At 49.2% G+C, this 14,890-nt stretch overlaps 1 long non-coding RNA gene and 1 pseudogene across 1 annotated transcript; one reads left to right on the top strand and one right to left on the bottom strand.

Moving 5' to 3' along the window:
- Nucleotides 1–14,890, bottom strand: part of LOC137466938 (zinc finger protein 850-like) — a 466,234-nt pseudogene that overhangs the window by 379,863 nt on the left and 71,481 nt on the right.
- Nucleotides 11,413–12,050, top strand: LOC137466950 (uncharacterized). The gene is made up of 2 exons (XR_010995346.1): nucleotides 11,413–11,544; nucleotides 11,828–12,050. It is a non-coding gene; the product is annotated as an uncharacterized lncRNA (long non-coding RNA).

Below are 14,890 nucleotides of genomic sequence, written 5' to 3'. Positions count from 1 at the left end.
TGTCGTAGTTCTGTGAGATGCAATCCTTTTGGATATTTCCTACCCCTCATGATTCACTCTGTTGCTAATGAAGCTGTATTCTGACAGGCCTTTAAATTAATGCCTATGCCTGTATGAAGCACAAGTATGGAGTACATAAAGTACAATTGTTTTAAGTATTTATATTTGTCTACTGATGCACTAGAATCTAACAAACTCAAAGGAGGAATCCCTTTCACGAGCTGTAAATTTCAAAAGTTCTGACCTATTGACTTCATGAGAGTAAAAATTCTCCAGTGGGAGTAAGATGTTCATCATGCCTTAACATAAAGTCCAGGAGTCAGGGAAATGCCTGGCTGGAATAAACAAGCAGCTCATCCAGTCTGCCATTCTGGCACCAAGGGCGGGTAAGACCAGATGTTTCAACGGAAGGCATAAATCTTCACAATTTTACTGTTCTGTATTGCAAGATGATGTTTCTTACATCACTCACACCTTGAAACCTGAAGATTAAGAGAGCTTATAACTCTTACTTCCTCATAGTCAGTTTATAACATAAATCTTAAAGCACATTTCTTAAATTATTCAGTAATTTTGAAAGCAGATTTTGAAGATACATTATCAACTGGTGCAAAAGTAAAACGCTTCACCTCCATGCTGCCTTTATTAGAGTAAAAGTTGTGAATATGAGAAATCCTGGTCATTTCAGTAAACTAAAAGTGAATTTTACTGCAGCGTGAGAGAGGCAAAGGGCCTTGTCAAGGAGAGATGTGACAGATCTCCCCAGCTGCTGGGTGCTGGGATGCCTTTTCCATCCTACCTGCCTGCAGGTACTCACCAGTTCATGTGTGGGAACCCTTCTGCTACCAATCCTGAGCCACTGATGGCTGTGAAACTGAAGGGTTTGTCTTTCACTGATCTCAGCTCTGATTTTGCCCCATGTTTGCCAGCCTTGGCAAATGCTTACTCTGTTGAATTGAACTTAGTTTGTTCAAAGCTGATCCTGGATTCTCACCAAAGATTTAGTTGTGAAATATCTCGTCTTGTGCAGTGACCATAGCAAGATATTTCTCTTTGGCAGCAAACACTCATTAGAACTGATGACTACTATCACCTTCTTAACTTTCTCTTGACCAATTTTCACTTAATTTCCCACTCACTCCGTGAGACAATTATACAAAATAAATAATGAGGTAGCATGTGTCATGCAGCTAATGTTGAAACAGTTGGATGAGCATCAAACTAAATCCGAATTTTCCTTTTTTATTGCCCAATGGGAGCTACTTTCTGGCTAATGTTATGAAGGTGGTGGTGTATGAGGGGAAATTATTACATTATCACATTGCACTATTGGTATTGGAAGTGGTTCTTCACACACTGGGTAGCAGACATATAAACTTGTTTGCCAGATGGTGTTGCAGATGCAAGAATTTTACAAGGGCTCAGAGGGATGCTGGACAAGTACTTGAAAGTGATATCTACTTGGGGGTTGCAAAATAGACAGGCCACAATAGGCTCAGGAAATCTCCTGAGCTGAAAATAGATGGAGAGGAGGGGGGGCACTAAGGGTAGGGAAATATCGTATATAAATGTTCTATATTTATTCTTCTTGCTGTTGAAAAGAGACCACTAGACTGGATGAGCCTTTAGTTTTGCCATTACAAACATTTTTATATTCTTATTTAAGTAACAAGTTGTTGTGTGAGAGGATTTTTCTGGAACAGGAAATTAATGTTGAAGGTGGAGAAAACCCAGAACTGCTTAAATGTAGAAAATTAGTAATATGTTTTGTGATCCATATTGCTAAGGAAAGAAAAATGAGAGACCACTTTAATGCTGAAAGAATATCAAATGTGAATACTTTCTCAGTTACTGACTGCCTAAGTTTGCAGTCTTGCCTTTTTAGCTTTTATATTTCACCTTATATTACCGTCAGGAATAGATCTTCATTGTTTTGTGGTGACTTCTACTGGTAGTTCACCAGGTACATATAGAAGGCATTTTCTGGTCTAGCTGTCTGTCTCCTACATCCTACATGCTTCTTTCTGTGGTAGAACTTAAGTTCCGTAACTTGCACTACAGTACGCATATACTATTGATAAAGGAAAAAACGGCTGTAGCACTATGTCTGCTAAAGATATTCTTCTTTTTCAGAAAGCAGATCCTTATGTGGAACAATTAAAGGAGACATGGTCAAGTTATAGTTCATGGGTCAGCTTAGTGTCTCATGATACTGAAATTTTTTATGCACTTACTTTAATCTTGCTTTTTTCATTTGTCTCATCCTTCATTGGGGTTGGCCTTGCATGCTGAATTCTTTTCTTTTTATTGCTTTATGGTTTTTAATGTCTGCACAAACTCCTCTGAAAAACAAGAGTGTGGTTGAGGTGCCTCTAAAGAAACAGAGATGCCAGGGCTTGAGTGGGCTTTTTGAATTCACTCACTCTGCATGTCCTGACTACCAGAGCTGGGTTATAACTTGTAAAAGTCACTAGAAACAGCTGACTTTCTTATCATCCATAAAATTTAAATTTGCATCTGGCAGACTTTTTGTTGCCAAAAAAGTTTAGGAAAAAAGTTACGGTTATCATTGTTACTATTGCCCTTCTTAATTTTATTAGGATTAATGATGATGGTGAAAATTATAACTGTCCTTACTCCCAGAATTGCTCTACTTGATATTAAGAAGACCAAAACTCTGCTGCAGTGGTTTCTTTTGCATGTTTTAATGTTTTACTGGGTAATATCAGCTACAGACTTTTATCAGCTGTCTGAAGTTACTGCTTGCTGATCATTAGATTGACTACAACCCATGAGTTTATAGATATCCTGAAACCATTCAAGAATAAGTTCTGCGAGAAGGTATTTTTCCAGAAAATCTATCTGTAAGAAAAACTGCTTTTTGCATCCTGCCAGTGTATTAGTGGTGTGAGACAATAGCAATTCAACAGTCATTTTCTTGGTACAAGTTATTAGTCATCTTTGTTCTTTTGAGGAGATATTTTCAGTGGTTTGGGTTTGGGTTTTTTTTGTTTTGGTTTTTTTTTTTTGTTTATTTTTTTTGCTTTGTTTTTTTTTTTTTTTTTTTGCATTAATGGCACTTCTGTCACCATCTGGCTTAGTCAATTACAGATCTCCAGAATAACAAAACTCACAGTTTGCATGTATGTCTCTGTTTTTCTTGGGGTCCGGAGAAATGTGACTATTCTGCATTTCCTAGAAAGGGAGTTGTGAGACCTCAGCCCTCATTGCACATTACACAGAAAGAATCTGTAATGAGCTCTTTCTGTGCCTCAGGAGGAGCACAAAGCAGCTGGAGCGGGACTAAGAGTCCAGACAGCTGAGCTCAGTGGGGATGGAGGATGGTCAGCACTACAGAGAAAATGTTCGATAGCTTGTCAATTCATGACCCTGAGGTCCGAGAGGCTTCCATTCCCTCGGACAAATGCTGATCCCCATTAATATGAATGGTTGAACTTCATTTGACATCAGTCAGTCCAGGGGCTGAGTGCAAGTACATTATTCCCCGTGCCATTAATGCAAGTCACATACCCCAGCTAGGCAGATAAGGGAAATAGAATTTTCAGTAGTCATTGTTGTTTTGCTTTGCAGTACTGTGTGGAGGTGGTCAACTCCTCATGCTTGATTATCTTCAAGATATTTGTTGCACTTTATAAAGTTCATCGGCAAACTTGTGCTTGCTTCTTAAAAGTAGTCTGCTGTGTCATGTAGCCCATTTGACTGGGTAGAAAGAAGCATGTCATGTTTAAGATAGTGACACTGATAATTAGCTGTTACTATCTAATTCCACTTCTTTTTTTCACTTCAATTCCTCCTAGAATATCTAGTGAGTACATTTAGCATCAGTTTCCCCAGCAGAAATAGTAGGCACACATTTTCTTTACAATGACTCCATGATGTATGTACTAGTTACTGTTATATTTTAAGTTGAATGTACGAAAGGTATTATATAAGTTTTGAAAACTACCTTAATAGTGTTTTATTCTTCTCTAGGCACAGGAATTTTGATTTTGTATTGTGATTTAAATAGACAATAACTAAAAGTGAAGGCTTTAGTTTCTTAATTGGTTGTCACATATTTTAGGGGTGGTTACCATTTAGTTTGGTAAAGGATCCGAAGACTCAGATTCCTTTTGAACAGCCAATATCTAGTTTTTCTGATGATTTATTCATAGCAGTTAGGTTTTTGCAATTCCTTGTGAGGAAATTGCCCTTCATAGGATCTGTCTATGTAAGGTTATTGTATAACGCATGCTCATTTGCTTAGTTGTATTTGTAAGCTCCAGCTGTGCCCATCACTTGCTAAATCTGTCATTAAAGGATTTTGTTTCTAATTCTGCCTGGCTTTGTTTTCAGATGTCTCTGAATTCCTTCCTGTGTTGAGTCACAGCTGTGAAAAGAGAAATCTCCCTCTTTAATTCAAGGGGTCAGTGGTTTAAAAGCACTAAAGCCTTGTGGGGAACAGCTTAAGGAAGGTAGTTAATCATAGTGACCCCAAGACTTCATAAACTTACACAAGGCTCATCTGACAGGCAGAGTCCTGGATATCTTCAAGCCCTGGTTTCTTTGAGGAGTAACTGTTTTGCCAGGGAGTGGAATCCTCTATGGAACAAGCACCAGTGATGGGTCTTTGCCACCTGCTCAGCTGTGGCTATAGAAACACAGCTTAATCTTCTCCACCACATTTCTTTTTCTAGCTAAGCCAGCATGCAGCCCAATTCCTTTCTAGTAGTTTTTTTTCCCTGCAATGTTGAGAAATATTTAATGTGGTAACTACAATGGCTTCCACTTCCTGGTGTCACTGGGACATAACAGACTGGCAGGAAAGAGCTGCTGATCTGGATAGAAAAGAGAGGTCAGGAGGGAACACACAGATGGTCTTGTGTGCTGGGCGAGCAGAAGTCATTGGCGTGGTTTGGGTGTCAATAATTCATCCAGTGGCATTTTTCACCCAACTTCTTCAGACTCCAGTGGGGAAATCTTGGAATAAATCCCCCTCTTGTCTCCATGCAGGCAAAAGCCTTATTTCACATACCATGTTAATAACTTTGACACTCAGCTGTGGGCTTAGTTTTCACGGGATGGGCAAACCAGGACCATGTGGGTGAACTGTACGTGGAAGCTGTGAGATACTGAATTAAGTGATACAGCTAATGCAGTGCCTGTACCTATGCTGTGTGTACTCCACTTGTCCTATGCACACATTGCTATTCTTGGTACAGGGGTTGATTATCTGCCTATGGATCAGTTCTTGAATTGCTTCAGCTTTTGGACAGTGTTATAAAAGACAAGTGATCCTGTTTTCAGTCAGATTTTAATAGTGAAGTAGTTAATTCGTAAGCAGCTCAGGTAGACATTGCCCTTATCAGAAGAGTCTTTGGGAAGATAAGGTCACTAGAGAGTAGAAAAAGTCATTTGATGGCTGTCAGACATCCAAGTTTAAGTGGAAGGGTGTTGGATGTTGAGCAAGACCTTCAGTGTGTGATTCAGTTCAGTTATTAATTTGTCCATTAACTGCTAAAGGAAATAGTAGAAAAATTAGGATTGAAGGAGACATGAGGAAGTCATATGATTTTATTTGTATTTCGAAGGATGGATAACTTCAGCTTTGGATTAGATTGCTTAGAGCTATGTCCAGTCAAGCTTCAAATGTCTGCAAAGATGGAGAATCCACAATTTCTCTGAGCTCCTGTTCCAGTGTTGACAATCCTTTCATTCCTTGAGGAATGAAACCTCAGAAGTCCCTCAAGATTGAGATTGCCTCATCATCTTAGGGGACAAATGACTTAGGGGAAAAGGAAATGAGAAGTGTTTTACATCCTGCCTTTTTAATACTGGACTTCTGGTTATGGAAACTAACTGGTTAACCATCTAAATTTTTTCCTTTTTTTCAGTGAAATACTGATTCATCCTTGCACACTGTGTCCTCACAAGACACAGGAAAGTTATTGTGATTTTAAACTAAAGTGGAAGTATTTCTGTGTTGAATGGAGGAGGTGATGCATGAATTCTTGGTTTCTTTTTCAGTATGGCTGTTTCAGATTCCAGGAACTGTCATGATAGCACCCCTCATAAAGCAGCTTAAAAATAGCAAAACAACTGTTGCACCAAATATAAAGTGATTCCTGCTGTGTCACAAACAGAAAGGTTTTTGAAGCTCTGAATAGATAGCAGCATGTTGTAACCCTTGAAAATGGTAAAATTGATGATCAGAGGACACAGGGCTGTTAAAGCTTTGATGACCTGCTGTCTGAACCCATACTGGCAGTGTGTTTTTCCTTACACAGCTCTGTGAAGTTCTTTATAGAAAATGAAACTGTGATTGCTTGTAATTTTCTGCAGTTTGCACAAGCACTTAAATCACAAATAAAACACTGTAAAAAGTGGTATGTGAGTCATGGATCTCCCTGCAGGAGTTCCAAGTCTGTTGTCCCTGTGGAGAAGGTTGGCTGTGTGACTAGGGGGATGTGGGTACTGGTCCTGACGGCTAGTGTGATGTTATCCAAGGGATGTCATCTCCGATGGCAGCATTAAAAGAAATCCAGCTACCTCTAACAAGGATAGAGGGTAGAGGATGGAGACATTAAAGCTTTTAAAGTGCTCAGATGCTGTGATGATGAGTACCTGAGGGAAACCCATCAAGAGGAGCAGGTCCCCATTGAGTCAATGACTTGTGTAAGCTCACAAGTGGGATTTTTTATAGAGGCTCTGCTGATTCTCTGTCACATATACTCCAAATTTAAATGAAATCAAGTGTTTAAAAAAAACCAGGAAGAAAGCAAATGTGTTCAGTCTAACAATAAAATAACTGGGTTATTGGGCCAACAGATGATCACTGCTGTGCAGTGTACACGTTCATATGTGTATCAGTTTACATTTTAGCTGCACAAAATGTTGATCCAAAATTAGGGGGACAATGCATTAAAAAAAACCCTTCTCCAGTAGACTTCAAGAATATAGTAATGAATTTTTAAATCAATTTGTTGAAAGTGGAAATTAAAATCCTTCCGGCATGTCTTTCCCTATAGTGTAGTTTTTATAGGAAACCCTGCAGACTGTGCTGCACAGAGTTCACTGACAGTGCATCAAATAATGAGGCCATACGTTGATGAAAGGAATTTTAGTAAAATATGCCATTGGATATACAGCAAACAGATTTGATCAAAGCCCAGCTGCCGTATGAAGTAGACATTTTTTAACCATTACTAAACTGCATTAGCCTGAATTATTTTGAAAGTTATGATTTGACTTCTACACAGCTGACAATAAACTAAATAGTACTGGCAGTTAAGGAAACATGCTTTCAGGATTTGTAAAATAGAAAAAATAAAAAAAAATTTTATTATATTAAGATGCCAACTACAACGTGCAGTTGCCTCTACTCAACATTTGTAACATTCTGTTTTTATCGGAGAGTCTCACAGACTTTAGATTTTTATTTTTTAATCATTGCTGGAGAGGTAAGTGCAGTGCTTGGGTCAGGTACAAATTCTGCACTCAGGGAATGTGCCCCGATAGGGTTTGATCCTCAGCGGGGACAATGCATGGCAGCGACCGAGGGGATTCCTGTTCCCCTGTGTAGGAGTCCAGACTCTGGGTCGGGGCTGACCAGGGCAAAGTTCCCGTGTTTGGACAGGCTCAGGGGCTGCCCCCGGGGAGCGGGGGGCTGGGCGCGGGAGCGAGCAGGCAACGGAAAAACGGACACGGGGACAAACGGCCCCGGAGCTTCAGTTGCAGCGGCAGCGGCAGCGGCAGCAGCGGCAGCAGCGGCAGCGGCAGCTAAAGCACATACTTATTGAGTCCCTCTCGCATCTCCTCTCCCTCTCCTGCTGTCCCGCACCCTCTACCGCTCTCCCATTCCCGTTGTCCCCTCCTCTCCCAGTCTCCCTCTCCCCCTGCCGGGCCATGTCCCCAGCCCGCCCCCGGCCCCCGGCGGGGCTGCCCCGTCCTCATCCCCGTCCCCGTCCCCGGCCGTCCCGCCGGGGTCTCGTCTCCGCCCGGCTCTGGGCGTGCTGGCGGTGGCGCTGCTGGGCGGGCTTCAGTGCCTGGAGCTCGGGCGGCACCGCCGCCCTCTGGCTCCGCCTGGCCCGAGCCCGGCCCCGGCCCCGACGTGGGCTCCAGTCCCGGCCCCGGCCCCGGCTCCTCCCGGGCCCCGCGGAGGACACACGCGGCGCGGCCGCTCCCGCCGCCCCCGCTGCGGCTTCCCCGGCCCGAGCTCCGCCGCTCGGCAGCGCGGCCGTCGGCCCCGAGCCGCCGCTGTCCCGTTCCAGGGACAGAACGCCTGGGGAGGGCCGGCCCGGGGCGCTCGGGGGGCGCTCGGGGGCCGCTCCTGGCCCCGGGCCGAGCGCTGACAGCCGCGTCCCGCCCGCAGGGAAGGCGCAGGAGGAGGCCCTGCAGGAGCGGTACCGGCTGGGTTCGCTGCTGGGCAGCGGCGGCTTCGGCAGCGTCTTCGCGGCCACGCGGCTCTCGGACGGCGCCCCGGTGAGCGGCGGGGCAGGCGGCGGGCGCAGGAGAAGGGGGCGGAGGAGGAGGAGGATTAGCAGGAGGAGGAGGAGGAGGTGGAGGGGGCGGAGGAGGAGGAGGATGGGGCCCGGCGGGGCGGGCGGCGCGCTCAACCCACTGCTCTCTCTTGCTTGCAGGTGGCCATCAAAAGGGTGCCACGGAACCGCGTCCGGCACTGGGGCGAGCTGGTGAGTGAGCGGGGCCAGCGGCAGAAGCCGGGCCGTGCCGGGTGGCGAGGAGCCGGGGCCCGGCAGGGTGGGAGCCGCCGGGAGCCCTGCAGGGAGAGCGGGCATGGGCTGAGCGGGGCATGCAGAGCATCCCGGGCTGGCTGAGGGGTTCCCCAGCCCTGGCACGGCCTCAGCCCCACTGACGGCATCGCGCTCCTCCCGCAGCCCGACGGCACCAGCGCACCCCTGGAGGTCGTGCTGCTGGACAAGGTGTCCTCTGGCTGCACTGGTGTCATTCAGCTCCTGGAGTGGCTTGAGCTCCCCGACAGCGTCGTGCTGGTGCTGGAGCGTCCGGAGCGGTGCCAGGAGCTGTCGGGTTTCCTGGCGGAGCGGAGGTTCCTGCCGGAGGAGGAGGCGCGGGGGCTGTTCCGCCAGGTGCTGGAGGCTGTGCGGCACTGCACCAGCTGCGGGGTCCTGCACAGGGACATCAAGCCTGAGAACATCCTGCTCGACCTGGCCACCGGGCAGCTGAAACTGATTGACTTTGGCTGTGGCGCCTTCCTCCAAGACACAGCCTACACCCAGTTTGCAGGTGAGCTCTGCCGGGGGATGCTCCTGGGCATCTCATGGCCCAGCCGGGGTGCAGCCCCAGGGCTCCCCCTATTGCAGCCAGGATGGGATTAATGCTGGAGCCAAGCTGATTTGGGTGGGGGTGTGAGGGGGGCCAGCTCCAGCCCTGCCGACAGCCTTCAGCACCCACTGTGGCCTGGGCTAAGGCTGGAGCTGGGGCAGCCAGCCTGACAAAAACCCCAGTGGGGGTAGCAGAGAGGGGGGTCTGACCCTGTGCCCTGGATGGTTTGGTGTGCAGGCGAGAAGGGCTTGGACTGCTCTGCTCCCATTGTTTGCCTTGACTGGTTAACATTTTTGGGGGGCCGTGCAGGCGGGGAGTAGAGCGGGCTTTCTCCACCACTGGATGAGTTTTGCTTTTGTGTGTCATGGTTGGGCCTTCCCAGGATTTCTGCTGCCCTCTTCCAACACCAGTGGCTTCTTTTCCAGCCCCAAGTCTGTACACAAGTCCCAGGTGCTGGTATGAGGGCAGCAGTCACCCTGTGTGCCACTGGGGCAGCCCCCACATGCCATGGGGTGCTGGGGCCAGGCTCTGGGAGCAGCAGCGTCCCCCTGATGAACTCTGTCTATGTTCCACAGGAACCCTGTCCTACAGCCCACCAGAGTGGATCCAGCACCAACGCTACCACGGCGAGGCAGCGACGATCTGGTCCCTGGGCCTCCTGCTGTACCACCTGGTCATGGGGAAGCACCCGTTCAGGAGGGGCCAGGAGATCATCTGGGGGCGGATCTTGTTCCCACGACGGCTCTCTCAAGGTGGGTCCTCATCTCTGGCCATGGGGGCAATACCAGTGCTGGGAGACAGCAGCAGCTCATGAGCATCCTGCTCTGGCAGCTGCTGAGGAGGTGGCACATGTCCTGCTCTCCTGCTCTCCTCCAAACACAGAATCCATGGGGAAGTTTAGGCCCAGCTCTGGGCACACCCAGCATGGCCTGGGCATGGGAACAGGGGGGCAACTTCTCCAACTGACTGGTGATTTCTGGTTTGTTTCCCCAGAGTGCCAGGATCTCATTAAGAGGTGTTTGTCCATGCAGCCCTTGGACAGGCCATCCTTAGAAGAGCTTTTCCGTGATCCATGGGTGCAGGGTGGTCTTCTGCCCTAGAAGATGGGAGAGATCAACGTGCACAGTTGGATCCAGGGGCCTGGCAGGTAACAGCTCCACACTTGTCCTGGCAATCAGTGGCAAAGCCAACCAGACTGGTTTTGTCCTGCCTGTGTCACTGCCCAGGGGTCATCAGATGGGAACACGCAGCCCTTGTGCTGGAGCTGAGCTGCTCTGCCCAGCACTGGTGGCCACCATCTGAGCTGGTTTTGCTTGTCCTGGTTCCCTGACAGCTGGGGCCCTGGGCAGAACCTTGACAGCCTGGGCTCACCTCAGGGAAGGAGGAGGCGGCCCTGGAGAAGCTGTACCAGGTGGGGCTGCTGCTGCTGCTGGGGACAGTGAGGACGACATCAAAAATGACAACCTCTTCCTCCACCTGGTCACCGGCAGCTGAAGATGATGGACTTTGATTCTGGCGCCTTCTCCAAAGCCAGGCTCCACAGGGAATTTGCAGGTGAGTCCACACGCAGGGGGATGCTCCCAGATTTGGGCATTGCACAGCCTGGCCGGGAACCAAAGGTTCCCCCATTGCTGGGGCGGATGCAGCTGATCCTTCAGTCGGCTGCCAGGCTGCTTTTGGCAGGGCTGGGGGGATGGGCTGGGGTGCTGATGAAATGGGAGTGGGCTCCTGGCCCTGCCAACAGCCCCAGCACCCACCGTGCCCCGGGCTGGGGCTGGGGCAGCCAGCCCGACACAAACAAACCCCCATGGTGGGAGCAGAGGTGGGACTCCAGAACCTGTGCAGGGGCTGCTTTGCTTTGCAGGCAAGGAAGGGCTTGGGCTGCTCCACTGCCCCTGTGTGCTTTGGGATCACCGTTATTTTGGAGGGCAGTGCAGGGGGGAAGGGAGATAGCCTGGGCTTCCCTCACCTGTGGGTGGGTTTTTCCCGGGCATGCAGGGGTTGGGCCTTCCTTAAGCCCCTGACAGAGATAAGATTTTTGACCTTTTTTCTTGTTCCCCTTTTTGTCTGTAATCTATTTTCAATAATTTGTTGTGTGTTTTTCTAGAGGAAGCGTTCCAGGTGGGGTCCAGTTTGGATGGGGAAATGCTTGGGAGCAGCTGTTGCGTGGATGGGCCGTGCCCTTGGAGAAGGCTGAGGACATCGTTTGGGACCAGCTTTTCTTCCAGCGGAGGATGGCGTGAGGTGGGTCCGGTCTGCTTGGCATGGTGGGATCAGAGCTTTGGGGAGATGGCAGCGAGCACAGGAGCATCCTGCTCTGGGCAGCTGCTGAGGGCTGGATGTGCCGTGGCCGCCTGCAGGCTGGGCACATGTCCTGCCCTCCTGCTCTGCTCCCACAGGCAGCAGGGATGGGCAGCTCTGGGCACAGCTCTGGGCACGGCCAGCATGGCCTGGGCACTGCGGGCGGCTGGGACAAGGGGACAGGAGCCTTCAGCTGACGGGCGCTTTCTGGTTTCTCTCCTTGCAGCCGGGCTCTGCAGGTGCTGAGGCTGCTCTGGGCTGTGCCAGGGCTCTGCTGGAGCTCAGCACCGGGCCACAATCAGCCAAAGAAGAAATGGGGTGACCTGCAGCACAGACCTGCTTGAGCATTTCAGCAACACAGCTCAAGTTTGCAGAGTGTACACCTCCAAGGGCAAACATGACACCACCCAAAAATTAAACTTGTTCAATAGCTTCTGAAATGAAATCAATCTGGGATGACCCCAAATGACATTTTGCAGCTTGCTCAAGCTGTAGCTCAGCCCTTCTCTGAACTGTTCTCTCCCCCACCTGCCTTTTACTTCCCAACTGCTCCCTCTTGTCCCCCAGTGAGTTCCCAGCCCATGGCAGTCTCCATCACACTGTTGCCTTCCTTGGTGCCCCTCACCATGAGGAAGGCCGAGCCCCAGGCTTAGGGACTCATCCTGTCACTGGCTGAGGAGCAGCAATGTCTCAGAGCTCCAGTGAGATTTTAGTGTCATTCAGAGCTGCTTTCCAGCCCTCAGCTGTCCTCACTGCTGAGTTCCCACTCCCTTTTCCTCGTCCTTGCAGCAGGATGAGCTCTGTGAATCCCCTTGAGCCTCCCCACTCTTCCCAGCCCACGCACCCACCTCAGTTATGCTGAAGCTGCAGCTTCTCTGTCTCCTGTGGCACACCAGTCCAGTCCCCTGTGCGGGGAGCCCCAGCCCCAGAGCACAGCACTCGGCAGTGCACTCCGGGCTGGAGCAGCTGCCCTGCAGCCATGGCTTGGCTCTTTGTGGCAAGGGAATGCTCCCTGTTTGCAGCTGTCCCTGCAGGATGGCCCCAGGGCAGAGCCCAGCCGGGCTCCCACTGCAGCCCCTGAAGCATGGGGCAGACAGTGGTCCCAGAGCTGGGGTTCACGGGGAGCACCCGGAGCTGTGGCTTTCAGTCAGTGTTGGCAATTGTTGTGTTCTCATCTCCTGCAGCCTGTGGGGAAAGCAACCTGTGTTGCCAGGCTTGTGTGTGCCAGGCCTGTGTGTGCCAGGGGCTCTTGGATGTCTCTGTACCCATGGACAGAAGGCTCTGTGTGTGCCAGGGGCTCTTGGATGTCTCTGTACCCATGGACAGAAGGCTCTGTGTGTGCCAGGGGCTCTTGGATGTCTCTGTACCCATGGACAGAAGGCTCTGTGTGTGCCAGGGGCTCTTGGATGTCTCTGTATCCATGGACAGAAGGCCCTGTCTGTGCCAGGGGCTCTAGGATGTCTCTACCCATGGACAGAAGGCCCTGTCTGTGCCAGGGTTTCCATAATGTCTCTGTGCCCATGGGTATGGAATAGCATGGACACTGAAAGTGTCAGTCCCGTTGCTTGCACGCTCCTTCCTTTGTGCACAAGACACATCCAGGCACACCGCCATGTACAGATACATTAAAAGGACAGGGAGGGACAGAGATTTCCCACAGTACTCCAACTTTGGCATAACTCACCTTTTAGCTGATGGCCAGGGGATTTTTTTTCCCAGCTCTGTGTGAGAAGGTGTCCAGGAGCTGAAGGAGCAGCATTTAGAAGCAGTTTCAGGATTTCTAGGCAGGAAGTGGAGCTGACAACCATCCACGTAACTTGCCGTATTCATCAGGATGTGCTGCTGGTTCTTTGGGAATATGGCCCAATGGAGAGACGAGACTTGGAAAAATCCCAGCTCTCTGTGGGTTTGTGCAAAGGGGGAGCAGCAGAAACACTTTGTGTCTGCTTTGGGGACACAAGGTCCAAGGAGCTGCGGTGGCAGAGGGTGACCTGGGCTGGTGGCAGGTGAAGTCCTGGTTCATGGCATCCCAGAGTGGCACAGGACAAAGCTCCAAGCACTCCCAACCCCACTGATGAAGTCTTTGTGATGCTGCACATCCTATAGGAAAAGCTGCTGTCACACAATGCACTGGGATTTCTAAGTTTCATTTTAATTACTTTAGGTCCAAGTTTCAAACTGCAATGTTTTTGTTCTCAAGACACAGTCATGCACAATCCATCTCTCATCCTCCTATTGCTTCAACACCAATTTAAAAAAATAAATCTTAATATTGGAAACAAAACCCAATGTCTTTAAAAAAAGAATGCTGGGGTCAGTCAGTAAGATGGATCCAGGCCATCAGAACAGGCACAAAGTAAATGAGTTCTCCTTTTAAAAAGATCAGTTACCTCTTAAATCCAAAGTTACAGAAGATTTCATTACACATTTGTTTCTTTTTGTTTTCTCTTTCATATTTTTCTCATTTTTAAAATTTTTTTCTATTTCTTTTTAAGTAGATAACACATCATGTAAAATAGGTAAGATTTTTCAGCAAAAATCAGATTTTTCAGCAAAAATAAGATTTACAGCAAAATAAGATACATTTCTGATAAACAATGAAAATATTTACTCCTCTGTTTAATTTTCTCTGGATACCCTGCGGTAAAAAATCTAGCAGATATGAGAAGAGGTGTCAAGTGTTTGCTTTGGACTAAGCTGGAGTTCAGCACTGCTGACATCCTGATCCAGCCAAGAGTTGCAGAATTCTTTTGCACATCCCGAATGTGTTTGCAGGCACAGCACCTGCAGTGCTGACACACCAGTGCACGTGAATAACTCTGTTACTCCCTCACAGAAGTTGGGCTCTGCCCCAGAGCGAGGTGCTCCAGCCCTTTGCTCCTGGTTCCCGTGGGGAGCAGCTCCCTTCCCTCTGGCTGAGCTGCTCAGGCAGAGCCCGGCAGCTCCTGGCCCTGCAGGGCTGAGGCTTTTCCCCGTTGCTGGGCACAGACTGATGGAGCAGCACCGCTGAACACGGGCACACACAGGGACCAGCAGCAGCTGCCTTTGGCCACCTGAGGCTCCAAGGCCCAAACTCAGAGCAGACAGGGCTGGAAGAGACTCACAGGCTCCCTGCTGGCTGTGCTGCCCCACTTGTGCCCACCTGGGAGCCCCCAGGGCCAGCAGGGACTTGAGATGGCAGCCCTGGGCTCCTGGAGCTTGTGCAAGGAGCGGGGCTGGGGACTCCCTGTCCATGGGGAGCTTCCAGATGGAAAAGGCTGCTGTGCCCAGGCAGCTCCAAGGGCAGAGA

The sequence above is a fragment of the Anomalospiza imberbis genome, unplaced genomic scaffold (genome assembly GCF_031753505.1).
Source record: "Anomalospiza imberbis isolate Cuckoo-Finch-1a 21T00152 unplaced genomic scaffold, ASM3175350v1 scaffold_48, whole genome shotgun sequence".
NCBI lineage: Eukaryota > Metazoa > Chordata > Aves > Passeriformes > Viduidae > Anomalospiza > Anomalospiza imberbis.
The sequence above is the reverse complement of the archived record's forward strand: the minus strand, read 5'-3'. Positions and strand labels throughout refer to the sequence as shown.